General features: G+C 42.5%; 1 protein-coding gene across 1 annotated transcript in view; it reads right to left on the minus strand.

The window, feature by feature from the left end:
• Nucleotides 1-24,741, minus strand: part of SHISA9 (shisa family member 9) — a 381,349-nt gene that overhangs the window by 18,027 nt on the left and 338,581 nt on the right. The gene's annotated exons all lie outside the window — the stretch shown is intronic.

Below are 24,741 nucleotides of genomic sequence, written 5' to 3' on the forward strand. Positions count from 1 at the left end.
GAAATGCTGTCTCTACTAAAAATACAAAAATTATAGGCATGGTGGCGTCCACCTGTAATCCCAGCTACTTAGGAGGCTGAGGCACAAAAAACACTTTAACCTGGGAGGTGGAGGTTGCAGAGAGCCAAGATCATGCCACTGAACTCCAACCTGGACAACAGAGCAAGACTCAGTCTCAGGGAAAAAAAAAAAAAAAAGATTTAAAACAATTTCTCCCTCCCCCACTCCCCTATTGAGTTGTAGAAGCAGACACAGGTGATGACAGCCACCCATAAAGCAAGACATACTATGGTGGGGAAGGAGGTATGAGCCCAGAGTTGCTTAAGTAGTCATATCAGTATTTATATAACCTTGCAGATAAAATTCCACTTTAATAAATAAAGGAAAGATCTGACTCTCCTTTTTGAAAAAGAAACAGGTATATAAGGAAGATATTTTTTCTATTTTACATATCTAGTTGCCTCACAAGATTTTGAAAGACATTTTATTTTGAATTATTTATAGAATCACAAGAAGTTTCTAAAATAGTACAGACAGGTCTCATGTACCTATCATTCAGCTTCTCCCAAAGGTGGCATCTTACATAACTATAGTACACAACAAAACCCAGGAAACTGGTATTGGCAGAATCCCTCATGAGATCTTATATACAGTCACGTAGGAATTATATATCCCTGATTGTATTAGTCTGTTCTTGTGTTGCTATAAAGAAATGCCAGAGACTGGATAATTTATAAGAAAATAAGTTTAATTGGCTCACAGTTCTGTAGGCTGTACAGGAAGCATAGTGTTGGTCATCTGTTCAGCTTCTGGGGAGGTCTCAAGAAGCTTACAATCATGGCAGAAGGCAAAGAGGGAGCAGGGATGTCTTACATGGCCGATGCAAGAGGAATTCAGGGAGAGGTGCTATATACTTTTAAATCACCAGATCTTGTGAGAACTCACTCACCATCACAAGAACAGCACCGAGGGGATGGTGCTAAACCATTCATGAGAACTCCGCCCCATGATCCAGTCTCCTCCCACCAGGCCCCACCTCCAACATGGGATTACAATTGAACATGAGATTTGGGTGGGGACACAGACACAAACCATATCACTGACAATAGAGTTATTGGGAGGTATCCACAAATCCCGTGACCACGGACTCATCAAGTTAAAAGTCCTTGCCGAATCTCCACCCCAGGGGAAACAGAGACGAGAAATGTCCTTGAGAAAGGTAGTGTAGTTGGGATGGTCTGAGTGAGGTGGAGTGAAGGCTCTGGGAATGGGGTTTAAGACATGAGACAAATTATAAATCCACAGGAATGATTAGTTATGTTGCAAGAAAATTTAAGGCAAGTAAACAGAGGCTTCTTATAGTCTAGATTGAGATGGGGAATAAAAAAGAGACCCCCATGTCTATGTACAAAGTGGGAATGCAAGGCATAGGTGCCCTGGGGAGAGTGATTTAGAAGGAAAAGAGTAGATAGTTAATGCTCTCCCTGTAACTTAAACCTGAATGAGCAAAAATTAGCTTTATATCTCTCAACTGGGTAAGCAGAGTGAATGTAGCTCACCCCAAAAACCATACTTTATGCTGGGGTGTTCCATTACACAAGGGAGTACCTAACATCTGTTTTCTTCCTTCCCTCCCTCCCTCCCTCTTCTTTCCTTCCTTCCTTCCTTCCTTTCTTTCTTCCACAATAACAATTTTTTTGAGAACTTACTCACAGGGCCAGAATATGGAAGTTCTCTATTGATCCTTCTATGGGCCAAGTTGAAAAAGTAAATAAAGTAGAGTTTCTGTCTTCAAAGATCTTCCAGGCTATTGGGCAAAGCAGCAGGTCAACAAGTGTGATACAACCTGATAAGCCTTCTGATACAGACAGAGTGCAGTGAAAGCTAAAATGCTACTAGTGCAATTGAGGAAGGAGGGAACTGAGAAATGAGACTAGAAGCTTATCAGAGGGCTGCGGATGCCAGGATCTAGAATTTAGAGTGTTAAGGATGTTGCATGAAAGCTAAGACATCCTAGCTGCATTGCGCAGGTGCTCAGCTGCCTCTCATTAGTTTCTGGCTGGTATCAATCCCATTCTTTTCAGAAACTGAGCATATCAGGACTTGTTTTTTATGTTTTATTTTTTTTTCTTTGGAGGATTGACAACCTGTTGTTTTGCCAAATTGTTTGGGGGCATTTGAGGATAGTGGAGATGTTGGTTTCCTCTCAGTCTGAACCTCAAAGAGAACTGCTGGGTCTTATCTCAATTTTCTGTGTCTGGCTGATTTAATTAATGTCTATGTTATCTATCTATTACTTTTGAAGCTGTTGTCATATTATTGATATGAAGGCTGCACAGTGACACACCTGCAGGCTACACCTGCCAGCAGAGTCTTGCCTACTGATATCCTCAGCCACAGAACTTAAGGCAAGAGATATTTTGACTCCTGAGGATACTCATATCCAACTCTGGCTACAGATGGGTTTGAGTCTCATTAACTCCTATCTCAGTTTTCTTTGTCACAGTCCTCTTGGGCTCATGAAACCATGATCACCAGCCCATATACATTTCAGGTCATAGAAAGTGTTTATGATGATGTACCCTCAGCACATGGCATTTGGTAGACAAGTGCCACCATTAATCTACCAGCTTCTTCCTACCTGAAGTTATAAAATTTTGTAAACAGTGGGTCTGGATTATAAGAAAGGGTAAAGTGAATGTAATCTCACTGCAAGGATTTGGATGCCCCAAATTTTATTCCTAGTCAACTTCAGAATAAATCCTGGTGTTCCATGAGCTTGGAAAGAGCTGGTGGGGGTGCTGTGGAATTAGGAAGAACCTCAGTTTGAATTGGACCCTGATACTTATCAGCTGTGTGGCCTTGGTCAAGACACTTAATGTCAGTGTCTGGCACAAAATGTGAGTGCCGTCAACATCATCATCATCAGCATCAAAATCATGATATCCATCATCACCATCACCACCACCACAACCACCACCACCATCAGGATCATTACCATTATCATCTATAAACCTAAAGATCTTGACTGGACTAGATTCTTCTCCAATGGATTCCTAAAATACCCTAAATTCCCAATCACAGAGTATGTCATATTTCACATCTAGAGTCCTCATGGGCATAGGCAAGATTGTCTTGTTTACCATTTGATATGGTTTGTGTCCCCACCCAAATCTCAACTTGAATTGCATCTCCCAGAATTCCCAAGTGTTGTGGGAGGGGCCCAGGGGGAGGTAATTGAATCATGGGGGTGAGTTCTTCCTGTGCTATTCTTATGATAGTGAATAAGTTTCATGAGATCTGATGGGTTTATCAGGAGCTCCTGCTTTTGCTTCTTCCTCATTTTTTCTCTTGCTGCCACCATGTAAGAAGTGGCTTTCACCTCCTGCCATGATATTGAGGCCTCCCCAGCCATGTGGAACTGTAAGTCCAATTAAACCTTTTTTTGTTCCCAGTTTCGGGTATGTCCTTATCAGCAGCATGAAAATGAAGTAATACTGTAAATTGGTACCAGTAAAGGGGGGCGCTGCTGAAAAGATACCCAAAAATGTGGAAGCGACTTTGGAGCTGAGTAACAGGCAGAAGTTGGAACAGTTTGGAGGGCTCAGAAGAAGACAGGAAAATGTGGGAGAGTTTGGAACTTCCTAGAGACTCATTGAATGGCTTTGCCCAGAATACTGATAGCAATATGGACAATAAGGTCCAGGCTGAGGTGGTCTCAGATGGAGATGATGAACTTCTTGAGAACTGGAGTAAAGATGACTCTTGTTATGTTTTAGCAGAGACTGGTGACATTTTGCCCCTGCAATAGAGATTTGTGGAATTTTGAACTGAGAAAGATGATTTTGGGTATCTCAGGGAAGAAATTTCTAAGCCGCAAAGCGTTCAAGAGATGACTTGGGTACAGTTAAAGGCATTCAGCTGTATAAGGGAAGCAGAGCTTAAAAGTTTGGAAAATTTGCAGCCTGACTATGCAATAGAAAAGAAAAATCTGGCCAGGCGCGGTGGCTCGTGCCTGTAATCCCAGCACTTTGGGAGGCCGAGGCAGGCAGATCACGAGGTCAGGAGATCAAGACCATCCTGGTCAACATGGTGAAACCCCATCTCTACTAAAAATACAAAAAATTAGCTGGGCATGGTGGTGGGTGCCTGTAGTCTCAGCTACTTGGCAGGCTGAGGCAGGAGAATGGCGTAAACCCAGGAGGCGGAGCTTGCAGTGAGCCAAGATCACGCCAGTGCACTCCAGCCTCGGTGACAGAGCAAGACCCTGTCTCAAAAAAAAAAAAAAGAAAGAAAAGAAAAATCCATTTTCTGGGGAGAAATGAAAGCTGGATGCAGAAATTTGCATAAGTAGCATGGAGACTAATGTTAATTCCCAAGACCATGGGGAAAATGTCTCCAGCCATGTCAGAGACCTTCACGGCAGCTTCTTCTATCACAGTCCCAGAGGCCTGGGAGGAAATAACGGTTTCATGGGCCGGGCCCAGGGTCCCCATGCTGTGTGCAGCCTAGGGACTTGATTCCCTGTGTCCCAGCCTTTCCAGCCATGGCTGAAAGGGGCCAACATACCGCTTGGACTGTGGCTTCAGAGGGTGGAAGCCCCAAGCCTTGGCAACTTCCATGTGGTATTGAGCATGTGGGTACACAGAAGTCGAAAATTGAGGTTTGGGAACCTTGGCCTAGATTTCAGATGTGTGGAAACTCCTGGATGTGTAGGCAAAAGTTTGCTGCAGGGGTGGGGCCCTCATGGAGAACCTCTGCTAGGGCAGTGCAGAAGGAAAATGTGAGGTTGGAGTCCCCACACAGAGTCCCTACTCGGGGGCTGCCTAGTGGAGCTGTGAGAAAAGGGCCACCATCTTGCAGTGTCCAGAATAGTAGATCCACTGACAGCTTGCACTATGTGCCTCGAAAAGCCACAGACACTCAACACCAGCCCGTGAAAGCAGCCAGGAGGGAGGCAGGACCCTGCAAAGCCACAGAGGCAAAGCTGCCCAAGGCCATGGGAACCTTCCTCTTGCATCACCATGAACTGGATGTGAGACCGGGAGTCAAAGGAGATCGTTTTAGAGCTTTAAAATTTGACTGCCCCACTGGATTTCGAACTTGCATGGGCCCTGTAACTCCTTTGTTTTGGCCAATTTCTCCCATTTGGAATGGCTGTATTTACCCAATACCTGTACCCCCATTGTATCTAGGAAGTAACTAGCTTGATTTTGATTTTACAGGCTCATAGGCAGAAGGGACTTGCCTTGTCTCAGATGACTTTGGACTGTGGACTTTTAGGTTAATGCTGAAATGAGTTAAGACTTTGGGGAACTATTGGGAAGGCATGATTGATTTTGAAATGTGAAGACATGAGATTGGGAGGGGCCAGGGGTGGAATGATATGGTTTGGCTGTGTCTCCACCCAAATCTTAACTTGAATTGTATCTCCTAGAATTCCCATGTATTGTGGGAAGGACCCAGAGGGAGGTAACTGAATCATGGAGGCCAGTTTTTCCCATGTTATTCTCGTTCTAGTGAATAAGTCTCATGAAATCTGATGGGTTTATCAGGGGCTTCTGCTTTTGCTTCTTCCTCATTTTTTCTCTTGCTACCACCATGTAAGAAGTGCCTTTTGCCTCCTACCATGATTCTGAGGCCCCGCCCCCAGCCTCAGAATCTGTAAATCAAACTAACCCTCTTTTTGTTCCCAGTTTCAGGTATGTCTTTATCAGCAGCATGAAAAGTAATTAATACACCATTGTATCCCTATTTCCTAGGAATGTGCTGGGGGCCTTGTAATTATTCAACATATTGTGAAATGAATTAATGACTAAGTAGAAGAGAAGAGAACCAACTCTTACTGTTCACCTGCTATATGCCATATCCTTCACAAACTTATTTCTAGTCTTCAAAGAAACCTTGAAGTGTTTCCATTTTCATTATTATTTTTTTGTCTGGAGTAATGAAAACCCTGAAAAGTTAAGTTAAAGGACACACAGTTAACAAGTGGCTGTGATTATACCCAAACATAGATCTGTCTAATAATTTTTTATACCAGTATGAATCCCTAATGAACCAGAAAATTTATTTATTCAGAATCTGCTTTATTCTGACTATTCTAGGTAATCAAACTTGTACTGTGTCCAAATGGAGTTGTAGGGGAGGGGAACTAAGATTAAAGAGTGGATGGCAGATGGCCAAATGGTGTCAAGAACACTAAATTACACGGCCTTAGGGCTGCTAAGATTTTCTAGCTGAATTTCAGCCACTTGAAATTAAGAAAATGCACAATTATTGTCCACTTGCTAAACTATCCATCCACACAGGGCATAGTGAGAAGTCTGGTCACGATGTTTTTATTTGGAGAAGGATGCTTGCAAAATCTCAGCATTCTTTACAAAGAACATGGAAATCACAGGTTTATGTCACCAAAAAAAATAAAGTATTTTAATTGGGTTTTCCTCCAAAAAGCACATAATGAGCAGATTTCAGATTTCATCAGCTTCTAAGTACCACAGAAGGGAGCCTAAAATATTAAGAAGAGAGGGAGCTTTCCCACTCTAAAAGTCATGTTAAGGGCTTTTACATAAATGTATGATCCCTGGTGGACACTCATATAGCCATGGCAACACCTGCAAAGACATCTGGAGTGTTTCTTAGAACCACAGTATTTAAACTGGCAGAAGTGGAAACCTGGAGGAAATATCTGCCGACATTCCCCTACTTTACAAAAGGGGGTGATCAAAATAAGATGATGTTATTGAAAAGGTAAAGCCTCACATAGGCCAAGAGAGCTGATGATGGTGGTGATGATGATGATGGTGTATGAATGAGCATAGACAGTATACCCAATATTGTCCCAGTCTCCACCCTTGAAGGTTAGCTACCTAATGCCTTATGGGCTTGTTATTGTTAGACCAATCTTAGTGATCAGAAAGGAGAGTCCCAGAGGTTAAATAACTTGTCATGTAATGAATAAGAAGTAAGTCAGGCACAACTTGATCAGCTTAATTGCATTCAATTACCCTATGCAGCATCTCCAAGTCACTCTCCAGGGTTCTAATGAAGTATCTCATTTAGTAGCAACAGTGCTAGAAAGAAAAGCTTGTCCTGGGATGGTTCCTTACCAATGGCCAAAGTCTTTGGCTGAGAAAGAATGTAAGGGAAAACAAGGAGAAAGTACAAATTCTACTCTCACCTCTGCTCCTACAAAACTTCATAAATGGGCAGAGAGTATCTGGATGGTCGTTTGTACCCTGACATAATTTCTAAAGTTGGAGTTCTTAACACTGGGTGCAAGGGCACCAGAGGTTGGCATAGATGAACATCAGAGAGTCTATAAGTTCCTTGCAACTATATCAAACATATTGTGCGTATGTGTATTTTTCTGGGGGAAGGTTCACTGATTTCAACAGATGCTTAAAGGGGTCTAAGACATTCCTCACCAAAGGAAGGTTTTCAGTCCCTAGAACTTTCAAATCATAAACTATTCTTGTCCTCAATAAACCCTTATTATAAATACTCAAAAGGCAACACCGTGTAGTAAAAGAAGTATTCATTCATTTCCTCACTCATTCATTTGCTCACTCATTCAAGTGTGAGTTATCAATTGCCTGACTTTACACTCAGTTCTAGGCAATGGGAATTCAGAGACAAACTAATCTTTAAAGAGCCCCCAGTCTAGTAGGGAGAAAGACACCTCAGCACCTGATTATAAAACAATATGCGGCCAGGTGCAGTGGCTCACGCCTGTAATCCCAGCACTTTGGGATGCCGAGGTGGGTGGATCACCTAAGGTTGGGAGTTTGAGACCAGCCTGACCAACATGGAAAACCACATCTTTACTAAAAATACAAAATTAGCAGGGCATGGTGGCCCGTGCCTGTAATCCCAGCTACCTGGGAGGCGGAGGCAGGAGAATCGCTTGAGCCTGGGAGGCAGAGATTGCGGTGAGCCGAGATGGCGCCATTGCACTCCAGCCTGGGCAACAACAGTGAAACTCCATCTCAAAATAAATAAATAAATACATACATACATACATACATACATACATACAATATGCTATAATTTCAATAATGTATGTTTACAGGCCATGAGAAGAAGCACCTAATTGAGGCTGGGAAGGCAGGAAAGAATCTGATCTGTGTCTTAAAGTATTATTAGGATTAAGCAGATGTAGGAGAAAAGTTGTTCTGGCAGAGGAAAGAGGCAGGCCAGGTGGTAGGAACAGCATGGTGAATGTATGGGGAAACTTCCAATAGCCTAACTGTCCTAGAACATAAAAAGGTCAAAAATAGTAAAATATGAGTCTGGTGAGGTTGCAGGACAGGTTAGGAAGGTTGTTATATGACACCTCTTTATTCTACAGGGAAGAGAGCTTAAAGATTTAAGCATAACTTTAAGTATTCTGGCTGAAGTATGGAGAGTGAGCTGAGAAAAATTTGTTCTATTAACCTGGGCATGAAACGATGCAAACTTTAGGAAAGATAGTGATCATTTCTCTTCCCCATAGACTGGAGTCATGTCTTCTTAAGCCTTTTCTTTCACTTCTCCTTAGACCTACCACATATAGCAGGTGCTCATATAATAATATGTTGAATGAATAAATTAGTAGTAAGGATTGGGAGGTGGAATTAAATGTTCAAGAAATATTTAGAGCATGAAATTGGCAGGGACTGGAAAGAGATTTAGATGTGGAAGGTGAGGAAGAAGGAAATTGAGGCAGCTCCTAACATCACAAGCTTTGGGATCAGCCAGATCTGGATTTCACTTCTGCCTTCTGAACTTGAATGGTACTTTTTTTAGACAACAGAAGTAGGAGTGAAAGATGGCGGTGATGGTTTAATGTGAACTGACCTAAAGATAGAATTAATCCTTTGTATGTATATGAAAGAGAGAGACACACACATAAAGAGACACAGAGTCCCAAAGATATAGGGCAAGAGAGAATAGACAGAAAGTCAAACAGAATGTGTTTCAGAGAAAGGCAGATCTTAGAGGATGAGAAATGCATGAAACAAAAAGGAAGAAAGATGCCTAGACAGAAAGAGAATGAGAGAGGGAGAGAGAGAGACAGAAAGGGAAAGAATTGAGGGAGAGGAAGAGGAACAGAGAGGAAAAGGAGCACGAAGGAGAAAGATACAGTCAAAAGTAGAACCATAGCAAGAGAGAAGAGGAAGTGTGACAAAGCAGTGAGAGGTTAGGGGACATAGCAGGTATCAGTGATGTCCTCCACCTGCTAAAGCCAGGTATCCAAGTCTGCAGTGTTATTAGATAGAGGAGCAAAGAAGAAAAAGAGGATGATACAGAAAGAAGGAAAAAAAATGAAAGAAGCTCCTCCTGGGAGGTGAGGGGAACAGATACTCTCCTGATGCTCAAACAGCTCAAGTTCAGGTTCAGGCCTGATCCTCTGCTACTTGTTATTAATCTACTGATCCATTACAAGACCATGTCGCCTCTGGGCAACACCTGTTCAACAAGGCTCCTGGCACTTAACAAGCCCAGAAGGGACTGTTTCTTCATTTGTGGAAGTCCAGTGCTTTCACTTTGCCCCAAGGTGCCCACTGAGGATTCACTGGGAAGCCCCAAAGACAGCAGCATTTTGATGTTGCTTCTGAAGAATTTGCCACCTGAAAGACTCTATTTGGTTCTGTGGGAGGTGATTAGTGGGGCCAAGAGGCCCCTTTCTGGAAAGAACATCATGGTAATTGCTGACAGCCCGCTGTACGATGGATGGAAGAGTCCAGAAATAACAAGAATAATGAATAAGCAATCAGTCTATTCTCAAGTCTGCTATTATTGCCTTTCTAATTGGGTGTCTCAGAGTCTTCTGGGATTCCCTAAACTCTGTTCCCAGAGAGACCTAGCAACCAAGGCTGGTGACATAATAAATCGTAACAAACCCTCCGGTTGGAGCTGATGGTCATGCTGGAAGCAGTGACAAGTTGTCCTGTTGTCTTATCTTCTCTCTCCCCTAAATCTGTGAAGGCTGGACATGGAAAGTTTTGGACCAGATGATAGACTTGAGTTTGAATCCCAGTTCTGCCAATTTCTAGCTGCTTGGCTTTGGGCAAATCACTTCATCTAAAATTAGGGTTAATAGTTTCCACCTCATATGATTTGTGTGAAGACAACTGCTAATGTATGCAAATTGCCTGGCACATAGTAGACTTTCAATAAATGGTAATTATTAGTATTATTATTATAGAGGGCATCTTTGGCAAGGATAGAAAAGACTGGCAGCCTGTCAAAGATGAAGCCAGAGCTCAATTTTGAAAACTACCACTGAAGTGTGCAGTAGCCCTAATTAGAATTCTTGTTAAGTTCCAATAATGAGAAATGTTTGAGAAGACACTTTTCAGTCTCCCTGAAGAAAACAGGAAGTGGACGAATTTTTAAAAAGTGAAAAAAAAAGTAACCTTCAGTAATGTCTTATTTTTCTCTTCCTAATCTTGGTGAATATTAAAATAAATTGGATGAAATGTGTCACCTTTTGACCTTATGGGGACGTTTCATAATACTCCTGTCCATGGATAATTAATGCCCAAGTGGATATATTTCTGATAGGTTTGGCTGTGTCCCCACCCAAATCTCATCTTGAATTGTAGCTCCCATAATTCTCATGTGTTGTGGGGGGGACCTTGTGGGAGATAAGTGAATCATGGGGTGGTTTCCCCCATACTGTTTTTGCCATAGTGAATAAGTCTCACAAGATCTGATGGTTTTATAAATGGGAGTTCCCCTGCACAAGCTCTCTTGCCTGCCACCATGCAAGATTCGACTTTGCTTCTTTTTTACCTTCTACCATGATTGTGAGGCCTCCCCAGCCACATGGAACTGTAAGTCCATTAAACCTCTTCTTATATAAATTACCCAGCCTTGGGTATGTCTTTATTAGCACTGGAGAACAGACGAACACACACTGCCATCTCCCTTGTACCTTTGGACAGGTGTTCCCATAAGCACTGATGACATTGACATGATAGTAGAAGAGATTGCACCTCAAACCTCAGCCTCATAATACAGTCGACTCTTGAACAATTCCTACCCCCACACAGTCAAAAATCTGCATATAACTTTCGACTACTCCAAAATTTAACTAGTAATAGCCTATTATTGACCAGAAATCATACTGATAATAAAATAGTCAAGTAACACACATTTTGCATGTTATATGTATTACATACTGTATTCTTATAATAAAGTAAGCTAGAGAAAATAAAATGTTATTATTAAGAAAATCACGAGGAAGAGAAAATATATTTCCTATTTATTAAGTGGAAGTGGATTATCATGACGGTCTTCATCGTCATCGTCTTCAGGTTGAGGAGGCTAAAGAAGAGGAGTGAGAAGAGGAGTTGGTCTTGCTATTTCAGGGGTGGTAGAGGCAGAAGAAAATCCAAGGATAAGTGGGCCTGCACAGTTCAAACCCATGTTGTTCAAGGGTCAACTCTATTTCCTTTCATTCATTCATTAATTCATTCAACAAATATTTATTGAATGCCTATATTCCAGGTACTGTGGTAGGTGGAGGAGATATGGGCAGCAATCAAATATTTCTACCCTCATGGAGCTTCCATCCCAGTGAGAAGAGACAGACAATAAGAGTAAACATAAGTAGATCAATTCTATAATATGGTAGAAATGGCTGAATACAATAAGAAAATAATAGAGAAGGTTAAGACAGGCCAGGAGACATGAGCAGCGCAAGCTTCAGTATCAACAGGGCATCAGGCCTCACTGAGAAGGTGAAATATAATCAAAGACCCAACAGATGTGGGGTGAGCCAGGGGAGGAAGACTGCAGCATGAAGAAGGGTCCTGGGGGTTTCTCACCCTCAGCACTACTGACATTTGGGAACAGGGAATTTTCTGTCTTTGGAGGAGGAGAGCTGTCCTATGCCTTGTAGGATATTTAGCAGCATCCTTGGCCTCTACGCACTATAGTCCAGTAGCAACCTATCTCCCAAGTTATGACAACCAAAAATGTGTCCAGTTATTGCCAAATGTCCCCTGGAGAAGGGATACAACATTGTCCCAGTTGATGGACAAAGCGCTCAAGGTGAGCACATTCTTGGGGCATTTGAGGAACAGCAAGGAGGCCAGTGGGGGCTGGAGCAGAGTGAGTGAAGGGGTGAGTAGTACAACAGGAAGGCAGACAGGGAGTTGGACGCCAGATCATGGAAGGTCTTTTTGGCTTGTTTTAAGGACTTTGATTTAAGGACTTTGACTTTACATGGAGTGAAAAGGAGGGAACTGAAGAAAGAACGTTGTGATCTGTCTTAAGGGAACTTGCTGTGTACTATGCATTGTTGCAGAATTCTTTACCTACATTGTACCTGTCCCTAGGGCACAAGGCTGGGATTTGAACTCAGTTCTTGCTGGTCAAGTAGGAAGTGGACAGGTTACATTTCCTGTTACCTGCCCTCACTCTGCTACTAAGTAAATAGTCAATTGTTGGATGACCATCCTAGACCTGGAATTACTACTGGAGATCCAGGCTGGTTCATCAACAAAGCCCTCTTTGTGTCAGCCTGGTTTGCCCCCTAAACCAGAACTTGAGCAAGGTGCTATGTGCAGGTATTTATTTTGGAAAGTATCCTAAAGAAAAGGAGGAGGGGCTTGGAAGAATGAAACAGGAAGGATGAAAAGCCAACCTCAAGGCGCTTTATGGACCTGGTAACCACCACATGGGCAAGTGGGTTCCAACCCACTAGGACCCTCTGAGGAGCTGGAAGAAATCACTTAGAATTGTCTACCTAAGAGATGGAGAGGGGAATACGCACTACTAATCTCCAATACCCCTCTCCCCCCAACCATTAGTCAAAGTTTGGGCCGTGGTGTGCTAACCCTCTCACACTTCCAGGTTTGCACATGCTGAGGACACAAGGCACTGAGTCAGAAAGCAAGAGCTGTAAAGCACACCTAGGCCAGGTGCTAACTGGGTACACCTGCATAGCTGGTTGTCATGGCAATGACTGGAGTAAAAAAAGTTGGTTAAAAGCAGGTGAAGCGGGGATCAAGAAGTATCAAATACAGGAGATGGGATGAGGGGCTGACGTGTCCCCTGAAATATTATCTGCCTACAGTCTCTTTTCTTCTGAGTATGGAGAGGAGGAAGCTTGGGGATGCTGCATCTTCACACACAAAGGCCACCATCTTTGATTCTTGTGGAGCCTCTTAGAGCTTTTCCATCTGCTGTTTTATCTGTTCCTCACAGAAATCCTGCAGGAAGACGGGGTGGGGGTGAAGAGCCCTATTGCGCAGGTGAAGAAATGTGTTCAAAACCTTGCACTCCTAGGTAAGGGTCACACAGAGTATTGGTGGCAGCACTAAGCTCAGGTTTCTAGAATTGATTCTCAGCATTACTCCACTAACTACTTGCATCAGAATCCCCAAAGTGTTTCTTAAAATGCAAATTCCTGAGCCCACAGAGCCTCTGAATTATGGTGGTCAAGTCTGAGAAGTACCACATTATACAAGCCATTAGGGTTTGCCTCGCCATCTGCAGCAGCTGCCCTGGACTTCACAGTAAAATGGCTGAATGGGTTCCAGCCAACAGAGTCTGCTTCCAGGGCCCCAAATATAGATCTTTCTCAAACCCAAAGCTAATCATCCCCAGAATCCTGGAATACAGAAAATAAATCTATTGTTGTTATATATACAAGCACCTGGTGGGTGCCATTCCCAGAGTAAGACACAATGGGGTTGGGGTGATAAGAAATTTATGAAGGCAGAGTTCCTGACCAAGAGCGTCAGAGGAGTCCTAAAAAAATCACTGAATGCAACCTCTATATCATATGAATGAGGAAATCAACTTCCAAGACGATACAGCTAGTTTCGGAGCTAGAATTAAAACGAAGAATTTCTGGCTCCTATCCTAATGCTCTTAGGAGTCTACCCATGTGCAAAATAGCAGGGAAAATCACCTCTGACCCTCTCCCCCCAATGCAATTAATCATAAATTCTACTTGCCATTCCTCAGGACTGCCCACTCAGGACTGCTAATTGTACCTCCTGCCCCCACTCCTCCACCCCTAAGCTTTAAGTAAAGCGCTAGATGGTTTTCTCCTATCTCCAAGTCTCCTTCTGTCACATCTGAGGGTCTGGGTCCAATTGAATTCCCCAGAACTTTATATGCTTTGCAATTTGCAGAAGAAACTTTGGAAAACAGCAGCAGGAGCTAGGGACTTGAAAGGGTGGCAGATTAGATATCCTCCAGTTAATATAAAGACTAGGTATGGAAGTGATGACGGTCAGAGAATGCAAGATTGAAATGCAGAGATATGGCCAGGTGTGGTGGTACACACCTGCACTCCCAGCTACTTAGGAGACCGAGGCGGAAGGATTGCTTGAGCCTAGGAGTTCAAGACCAGTCTGGGCAACATAGCAAAACCCCGGCTCTACAAAAAAATTTAAAAATTTAGCTGGGCAGGGTGGTGTGTGCCTGTAGTCCCAGTTTCTTGGAGGCTGGGGCTGGGGGATCGCTTGAGTCTCAGAGGTTGAGGCTGCTGTGAGCCCACATGCCACTGCATTCCAGCTTGGGTGACAGAGTGAGACCTTGTTTCTAAGAAGTAAAATAAATAATGATAAAAGAAAGGTGGAGATCAAGTGAAGGAGAAGGAAGAAGGGAGGAAAAAAGAAGAGAAGACGCAGCCGAGTAAAAAACATAGAGAAGGAAACAGAGAAAGAGAGAAAAAATGTATCAGGAAGAAAACAGAGTCTGTAATTTCTGTGTCTGCCTCCCCCATTAGATGCCAAGGTCTTGGAAGGCAGGACCTGTGCCTGATTCATCTCAGTGTACCAGTGCTTATCCCTGTTTAACATATAGCAGATGCTCAGCATATATTTGTCAAATAAGTCAGGGAATATAAAGTCATCTCAAACTACAACAAATCTACAGAAAGCACATTATTATTCCTATTTTATACATAAGAAAATCTAGGTCAAGGAGGCTAAATTGATTGCCCAAAGTGACATGGGCTATAAAAAGTTAGGCTGAGATTTTATCTTCAACGAGGCTGACCCCAAAGCCATTCCCCTTATTTTTGGCAGGTAAATTCTCCAAACGTCCTGCTTTTATGAACCAAGGAAATCTCATCTTCCTTACTGGGACCAGCTGGACCAGGACTAATGTCTCTGAGAAGTCAGAAAAGGGAAGTATAACCAACCTGGTGCTTCACCTAGATGTCCTCACATCCTTTTTCTTGTTTCCATGCACCTCTTTTCCAGATTCTGTATGTCTTTGGTTCCAACCACCAGCACCTGAGACTCTTTGAGAAATTTTCCCTCAACATGCAATGAGCCAGAGTAGCTAGAAGTTTCTATCTCTTTGGTGAATGACTGGCAGGCACATAAGAATGAAAGCCCTGCTCCCTTGCTTGGGGTTGATGCAAATTCTAGAGTAATGCACATAAGATCTACCCTCTCTGTGGCGTTGCCTAAAAGTATATCCTTGTTTTGGTCCTTTTTCTACCTAACTTCTGCCATCCCCTTACCAGTTTCTTCTGAAATTCCTTCTTTCCTTGCATATGAATTTGTGTCTCAGGATCTCTTTCTGGGGACCCCAACAAAAACAAAATGGAAAAACCAAGGTACCACATTAGCCTGGTTCCTAATGGGTGGGAGTCGACAAGTAAATGCTTCCGATTAATAACAGCCCAAGTTTGTTGTGCATCCACCATGAGTAAATGTTTTACATATCTTATCTCAACTGCTCAAAAAACACGACAAGGTTGGTATGACTGGGTTTGCTTTACAGATGAGAAAAACTAGGCTGTGAAAAGCTCAGTAGTCTCCCCAAGGTCACATAACTAGAAGTTATAGAGAGGACTCAAATCCAAGCTTATCTGACACCAAGGTTTCTCTCTGCCTGCAGTGCCTCTCTTTATTTCTTTATGGTGCTTGCTTTCTATTGTTCATCTTCTACCTTCTTAATTTTTATTTTTTGGAGAAGGGGGAAGGAGAAGGGTGACAGTAAAGGGATTCTTGTACCCTCAAGGCCCAGCACCATGGCTGGCACATCGTAGATGCTCTGTATTTGTTGAATAAATTACAAAATGAGGTTTTTTGAGCAGAACCAAGCACTCAGCAGTGTTCTCTAAATTTTGTCCAAAAGTCTAATGTTGACTCCACGTGAGAAAGAATCAAACCCCACTGAGGAAAGTTCTCATGGCAACTAATAAGACCCAAGAGAAAGGCTTTAAGACCTACATGGTGCTGACTTTTGGCATCCTGGATCTGGGAATTCAACAGACACGTAACTTGTAGAATTCCAGTACATTCAGCTCAACTGCCTTTGATACACGGACAGCAAAATTCAAAAACAAATTACAGCATCAAAAACAGCTTCAAATTACCAGAAAATATGGCACCCGCACATTGTAAATTGCCTCTTTAGAGTCTTCCCACTTTTTACCTTTTAAGATGAAAACAATGAAGTGTTCTATTTGGATGTCGAGATTTTTAAAAATGAGTTGCCCTTTTATAATGTTTTAAAAAGAGGCATCATAAGATGTGAATCTAACTGAAACCTCTGAACTTGCAAAAATGAAAAATTCAAGAGGATGTGACAAAATTATTTCTAGCAACCATGACATTTCTTGATGTGAAATGCTTTCTTTGAACTGTACAACACAGCACGAGTTAGGATTTGGAATCTGACAAGAAAATAAGTGAGATGCCAAGCTGACAATGAAGACATTTTTCTTCCACAAAGGTATTTTTATTTATTTATTTATTTAACCACAGTAACTAGATCCAGATAGTACCAGCAACTTTGAGAGGGTTAAGTGGGGTGCTAGAAATTGTGGAACCAGAAAACTCCAGGTTTAGATTCTCACTACAGCACTTGTTCTGTGACCTTGAGTAAGACATTTAACCTCTCAGTTCCCTTATCTTTAAAATGGAGTTATGAGCCCTTTCAAGGTTATTGCGAGGATTAAAGATCAGGTATGTAAAGGTCCTAGCATAGAGTACAAGTTTAATTAAGATGATTGATATGGTTTCACTCTGTGTCCCCACCCAAATTTCATCTCTCATTGTAATCCCTTCATAGAAGGAATCTGGTGGGAGGTGATTAGATCATGGGGGCAGTTCCCCCATGCTGTTCTCGTGATAGTGAGTGAGTTCTCAAGAGATCTGATGGTTTACAACTGTGGCATTTCCTATTTGCTCACTCTCTGTCTCCTGCCACCGTGTGAAGAAGGTCCTTGCTTCCCCTTCCCCTTCCGCCATGATTGTTAGTTTCCTGAGGCCTCCCAGCCATGTGGAACTGTGAGTCAATTAATAACAAATTATTATTTTTGTTATATTTAATATATAAATATTATATATTTATTATATATCTTTCATAACAAATTATCCAGTCTAGGGTAGTTCTTTATAGCAGTGTGAAAACAGAGTGCTACAATGATGATAATGATGATGATGGCAACAGATAACATTTATTGTTTTTTTTTTAAATAGTCAGATACAGTTCTAAGTGCTTTATCTTTTGTGTTTGTTAAGGAAATTCTATCTACTCTAACAGACAAACCCTGAAATCTCAGTGCCTAACACACTGATAATAATAGAAGTTTATTCTTAACTCACATAAAGTCCAGTTGGTGGTGGAAATGGTGATAAAGGAAGTTACTGCTTGACAAAACCATTTAGAGACTCATGCTGACTGAGGCTCAGAGCCCCAGCAAGAAGAGAAGAATGAAGCATTCACAGTGCCTAACCCAGTGCCTGATACACAAAAAATGTTCAATAATTGGAAATCAAAGTTGTTGCTATTAGCATTATGATGATTATTATCTTTCAAGGCTGAGACTGAAAGTATGAGAGAGACTGTTTTAATCTGATCTCACACTGCTGATAAAGATATACCTGAGACTAGGAAATTTATAAAGAAAAACAGGTTTAATGGACTCACAGTTCCATGTGGCTCGGGAGGCCTCATAATCATGGTAGAAGGTGAAAGGCACATCTTACATGGGGAAGCACGGAGAAGAATTGAAGTCAAGCAAAAGGAGTTTCCTCTTATAAAACCATCAGATCTTGTGAGACTTATTCACTGCCATGAAAACAATATGGGGAAAACCGCCCCCATGATTCAATTACCTCCCCCCAGGTCCCTCCCACAACACGTGGGAATTATGGGAGCTACAATTCAAGATAAGATTTGGGTGGGGACAGAGCCAAGCTATATCAAAGACTTATTTTGGTTTTATGTGGTGAATACATTCCTAACAGGATGGATTTTTTTTTTTAAATAAAAAACTAGAATCTGACAATTTCTGGGACAGTGAGGTTTGTAATTGGGATCTTGCAAGTACTGGGCTGGAGACAGCTTGTGTTGAAGGGAGGACATTGGTATTAACTGTCTCCAGTTAATTAATAAAGGGCTATTTATTTAAGCCCTTAAATAAATAGGTGCCAGACAAGAGCTTCCTGAATCTTGGACATTTGTCTTTCTTCTCTGGGAGGGGTGAAGAAATGGGGTAATCCATAGTGATCTACTCCAATGTCGGTCTAGCCTCATTCCAGGGAGAAGTGAGGACATTTAATACTACCAGTTTTAAAAAATGACACAGCACGCACGATGGGCCAGAGCTTGAGGTTGAATCAGAGAGAACCAGGTTTCAATCAGCTCTGCCACTGACTTCCTGGGTTACTTTGTGCAATTTTTACCTCTTTGAGCCTGTTTCTTCTTCTATGAGTGGGGAAAAATAAAACGCAACTTTGTAAGGTTATAGGAATCATCTGAAAGAATAATTCTAATAACAAAAGCTAATGCTGAAATGTTTACTAGGTGTTAAGCATTAAGCTACTGTCTTTTTATCTATTATTTTATCTCTCATAACAGCCAATGATAGAGATACTATTGTTATCCCTATTTTAAAAAAATAGAAGCATGAAGAGAATATTTAAGTAGCTCTAAGTCTCACTAGTACACAGTGCTTCACCTGGGACCCACACACCTGCAGAGGGATTTGTGGGTAGAATTCAGTGGGTTTATGAAAGTAGGTGCGAGAAAATATATAATGTCTTTACTTTCACTGGCCTCTAGTTGAAATTTAGCAAATCCCTCAATTATAAATGTGGGCAATAAGGCAGGGTGCAGAGGCTCATACCTGTAATCCCAGCACTTTGGGAGGCTGAGGTGGGCAGATTGCTTGAGCCCAGGAGCTCAAAACCAACCTGGGCAACATGGTGAATGCCCATCTCTACAAAAAATACAGAAAATTAGCTGGGCATGGTGGCACGTACCTGTAGTCCCAGCTACTTGGGAGGCTGAGGTGGGAGGATTGCTAGAGCCCCAGAGGTCAAAGCTGCAGTGAGCTGTGATTGCTCCACTGCACTCCAACCTGGGCAACAGAGTGAGACTCTGTCTCAAAAGTAAGTAAATAAATGTAGGCAAAGAACCACCTATAGTATTAGCACTGACCTGGGACTTTGTCAAAAGTAGAATCACAGATATTGTTGTGTCACATTGCATATGTAGCAGATAGCTCAAAGAATCGTTTGTGCTCATCAATACTTTGAAACCTCATGTTATTTATTGCATTAGTTGAAAAGCACATATACAGCTGACCCTAGAACAATGCAGGGGTTAGAGGTCGACAAACCCCATGTAGTCGGAAACCTCATACAGCTTTTGACTCCCCCAGTACTAAACTACTAATAGTCAACTTTGACCAGAAGCCTTACTGATAACATAAACAATTGATTAACACATATTTAGTATGTTATGTGTATTTTATGTATATATGTATATAAATATATAACACTGTGTTCTTATGACAAAGTAAGCTAAAGAAAATGTTATTTAAAAAATCATAAGGAAGAGAAAACATATTTACTATTTATTAAGTGGAAGTGGATCATCATAGAGGTCTTCATCATTGTCATCTTCACGTTGAGTAGGCTGAAGAAGAGGAGGGCTTGGTCTTGCTGTCTCAGGGGTGGCAGAGGTGGAAGAAAATTCACACATGCAGTTCAAAGCAGTGTTGTTCAAGGGCCAACTGTATTACCATATCACAAATGTGAGTTTCTAAAAATATTTTCATGATGAGATCATGGTTTTTTTCTGTAATTCTATGTATTTTGTTTTATGCATTTAAAGTCATTATTCTGAAAAGGGAATCCATAGGCATTCACCAGATAATTGAAAGGATCCATGGCCTAAGAACATTAAGAATATTCATAGTAGCCCATGGCTGTTAGAGCATCAGAAAGCCATGGTGGCTCAGGCCTGTAATCCCAGCACTTTGGGAGGCCAAAGCGGGCGAATCAAAAGGTCAGGAGATTGAGGCCATCCTGGCCAACATGGTGAAACCCCGTCACTACTAAAAGACAAAAAATTAGCCAGGTGTGGTGGTGCGTGCCTGTAGTCCCAGCTACTAGGGAGGCTGAGGCAGGAGAATCACATGAACCTGGGAGGCAGAGGTTGCAGTGAGCCAAGATTGTGCCACTGCACTCCAGCCTGGTGACAGCAAGGACTCCATCTCAAAAAAAAAAAAAAAAAAAAAAAAACGAAACAACAACAACAACAAAACGCTGATGTAAACCAAAAATAAAATTCTAAGGCCCCTGAAAGACTGGTTCAGGCCATGAAGGGAGAAAAGTGGGGGTCGGACATGCCTCATTCTACCTGTCTGACATTAACATCAACACAGGCTTTAAGTCTGATAAGAAACATTTTAGAGCCTGTTCTCTCTGAAGCCTGCTAGGTAAAAGCTTCATCTTCATGATCAAACTTTGGACTCCACTACCTCTTACATCAACCCAAACGTTCCTTTCTATTGATCCCAGGTCTTTAGACAAACTCAACCAATTGTCAACCAGAAAATGTTTAAATTTACCTATAGCCTGGAAGCCCCCTCCCCCACTTTTTGAGTTGCCCTGACTTTCTGGACCAAACCAATCTATTTCTTAAATGTACTTGATTGATGTCTCATGCCTCCCTAAAATGTATAAAACCAAGCTGCAACCCAACCACCCTGGGTACATGTCATCAGGACTTCCGGAGGCTGTGTCATGGGCACATGTCCTCGATCTTAGCAAAATAAACTTTCTTTCTTTTTTTTTTTTTTTGTGAGACGGAGTCTTGCACTGTCACCACTGTCACCTGGGGTTGGAGTGCAGTAGCGTGATCTCGGCTCACTGCAAACTCTGCCTCCCAGGTTCACACCATTCTCCTGCCTCAGCCTGCTGAGTAGCTGGGACTACAGGTGCCGGCCACCACGCCAGGCTAATTTTTGTATTTTTAGTAGAGATGGGGTTTCACCATGTTGGCCAGGCTGGTCTCGAACTCCTGACCTCGTGATCTGCCCTCCTCGGCCTCCCAAAGTGCTGGGATTACAGGTGTGAGCCACCGTGCCTGGCTGGCAAAATAATATTTCTAAATTAACAGACTTGTCTCAGATTTTCTGGGTCTACACCGAGTACCTGGCAAGTGCTCAATCCTCAGAATCCGTTGCTATAATGTTATTAATACACACACTGAAATCCCGGTCGTCCAGGAGCAAACCTTTGAAAGTGGTAAGAGACTCAATTCCATTGATTATACCCATTTCGTGGTGATCAGGAAGAAGAACACTCAGTCCAGTCAGAGAGCAGGGTTGAAGATTATCAACTGCAACCTCCTCCTTCTGAAGGAAGATGAAGACGTGCAGTTGCAGGAAAGGATAGTTTCAAGGCATGTGGCAAATTGGCGTTGGAATCAATACCACCAGCCAAGTCTCCTGGAGTCAGTCTTCTCTTCATTATAGGACACAACTTTTCAATATCAGACATGAAGCTGGATGATGAGAGTTCCTGTCTCTAGAAGCATACAGGTCCACTCCAATTTCTTCTGCATCTCAAAGTCCTTGGGATGATCCCACAGATGTTGGATGATGATGTAATGTGGCACCGTGCAAGGCTTCTCATCATAGGGTCCAGGGGCCACGGTAGTGCAATGACAGGGAGCTTGTTACAAACATTGGACCCTGGGGCCCATCTCCTCGGATCTACCTTATCTGAAGCTCTTTGACGGAGCTTGGGAATCAGCATTTTTATCAAGCTGCCCCACCGATTCACACGCGAATCCAAGTGAGAACTATTGACAGAGCCATTAAAGCATGAGCTCTGGAGTTCAAATCCCAGTTCTACCACTTACTAGTTCAACTGCTTTCGGAACATTACTCAAATTTTAGACAAATCTCTACACAGCATCTCCAAAGCATAATAGTACCTACCTTTTGTAGTGAGAACCAAATGTGGCAATGCATAGAAGGTCTTTAACAGTGTGTGGCTCTACAAATAAGCTTGCTATGATTATTGTTGTTGTTGTTGTTTATGAGTTATAATCCACCAGGTGGCTCACTAGAGGAATAGTGTGGCTCTCCTCACAGAGGTGTAATTCTCTGTTCTATGACTACATTCATGGGGCTCTGATGTGAGTGACTCCAGCTACCAACAGTTTCTAAGTGCTGAAAGAGCATCCTCTGTGTTCCAGACTTCTCTGATAACCAGAACTGTGCCCCAAAGACAGCCAAGGGGATCTGCTCTGGGTCATGCCAAGTGACCCTGTGGCCAATGAAAGGTCTCCAAATCCCAGAGTAAAGATCCTGACCCTGACTGCAAATCTCCCCTTTGCTTGACATTGACAATGTCTCTAAGCATCCAGAGAGTGGAAGTTTCATTCCCCAGGGACCCCAGATCTCTGGCTTTGGGCAACCACTGTGAGTTCCTGCCCACATCCTTAGTGTCTTTGGGACCTCAGTGTACAATGACTGGCTTATAATCGCCAGTAGGTGCACCTCTGTGCCTCGGGATTTTACTTTTTCTCTTTTTTTGAGATGGAGTTTCACTCTTGTTGCCCAGGCTGGAATGCAATGGTGTGATCTCGGCTCACCACCACCTCCACCTCCCAAGTTAAAGCGATTCTCCTGCATCAGCCTCCCGAGTAGCTGGGATTACAGGCATGCGCCACCACACCAAGCTAATTTTGTATTTTTAATAGAGATGGGGTTTCTCCATGTTGGCCAGGCTGGTCCTGACCTCAGGTGATCCGCCCACCTCGGCCTCCCAAAGTGCTGGGATTACAGGCATGAGCCACTGTGCTCGGCTGCCTAGGGATTCTTGACACCATGAAAGTCCTGCCTTTGCACGTGACAGCCTAGGAGTGCCTGAACATTAGCATCCCTGAAAGCAATTTGGAAACAATGTCTGATGGCCATGGGCACGTAAACACCCAAGCTCCATGTTACTTGGGCAGGATGATCCTTTGTGCGTGTTCAACACTGTCTCCCAAAGTTTCCCTGCAGCATGAAACTCCAGCCGTGCATAGTGGTACCTGGCATGATATCATACTCTTCTTAGCTGCTTTTCCTTCCTTATTGAACCTCCCACCCCCTCCCAGTATTCTCTTCATTTCTCACATCCTCATCTCAGAGCCTCTTTCTGGAGGACCCATAGTCAGACAGGTTTCTACCTGAAAATTTCAAACTCTATGCTACCAGAGGCCAGGCAGGAAATAAAATTTAATAAATAGGGGAAGAATCCAATCTTCCATCCTTTCAATATTTGTGTCTTCTATGACCCTGATCAGCGTTCAAAACTAAAGTTCAAATCGCAGCAAGATTCTTGACCATTAAGGGTAAATTTAGCTATGATGAGGAAACCTAGCAACAATAGATTTCTAAAGGCAAAAGGATGTGAACTAGGAGATGTGACACAAACTTACCAAAAAGGCTTCAAACACAAAGTCTCCTGGAAAATGTGTATATGTTGCTGTTAACTAGAAATTGCCTTTGCCGGAAACAACTTCCCATATATTCTGAGTATTAAAGACCTCACTCTCTATGCTAATATTGGTGTTTCCTGGTGAAAACACAAATTAGGATGCAGGGTTCTAGAAAGATACATGACAACCCCAACAGCCTCACATATAATCAGTTTTATTGCCAGGTAAGAAATTCATATTAATATAGTGAATACATATGTTTACAAATAAACATTCTTAGAAAACAAACAAATGTGTTTTTTTCTTCATTGTAGGAAGAATTATTCGTATCATAAACTCCGCAGTTGTTGACAAGTATTAACACAGGTTTACTTGCAGAACATACGGTTACTAAAATATTTGCACATAAAATATGCTCCATTTACACAAAAAACTGGGAAGAGTTAGATGGGGAGGCCAGGCGGAGCCCAAGGCAGATGGAGGCTGTGACACTGTGAAAGGGCAAAGGGAAGTCAGACTCTGGTCCCATTGGGTTGGAAATTGGGGGACAGCTAAAGGCAAAAAATAGGGGCTGATGTCAGGGCATGGAATTAGGAAGAGGACAGCCTGTCTGCTTTGTTCTGGTTTCTCTCTTCTAGGTCTCACTACCCTAGCTATAGGGTCCTTGTCTTGGTACATGGAAGTCACAGACAGTTCCATAGGTTGTCCCATCTTTCCATATTGTGAGGTCTGTCTACCCTCCCAAGAGGAAGCCAAAGAATAAAAATATCTTCCCTATCCAAACTTCCCTCTTCAGTTCATCTCCCAAAGCCAATTGGAAGATAATAAACTATGAAGCATTTCCTGAGCTTTCCATCCTAGACAGGACTACTTGGAAAGTACTTGTCCTTCTTGGGCCATCATTGTGGCTACATCTTAATGACCAGTCTGCACCTTTGCTGCCAAAATTACAACTGCAGACCCCAAGGAGCGCAGTTCAATTGATGAAGTTTATTCAGAGGAGAAGGAGCACGCAGAAGGAATACAATACTACAGATTTAA

The sequence above is a fragment of the Pongo abelii genome, chromosome 18, assembly GCF_028885655.2.
Source record: "Pongo abelii isolate AG06213 chromosome 18, NHGRI_mPonAbe1-v2.0_pri, whole genome shotgun sequence".
Classification (NCBI taxonomy): Eukaryota; Metazoa; Chordata; class Mammalia; order Primates; family Hominidae; genus Pongo; species Pongo abelii.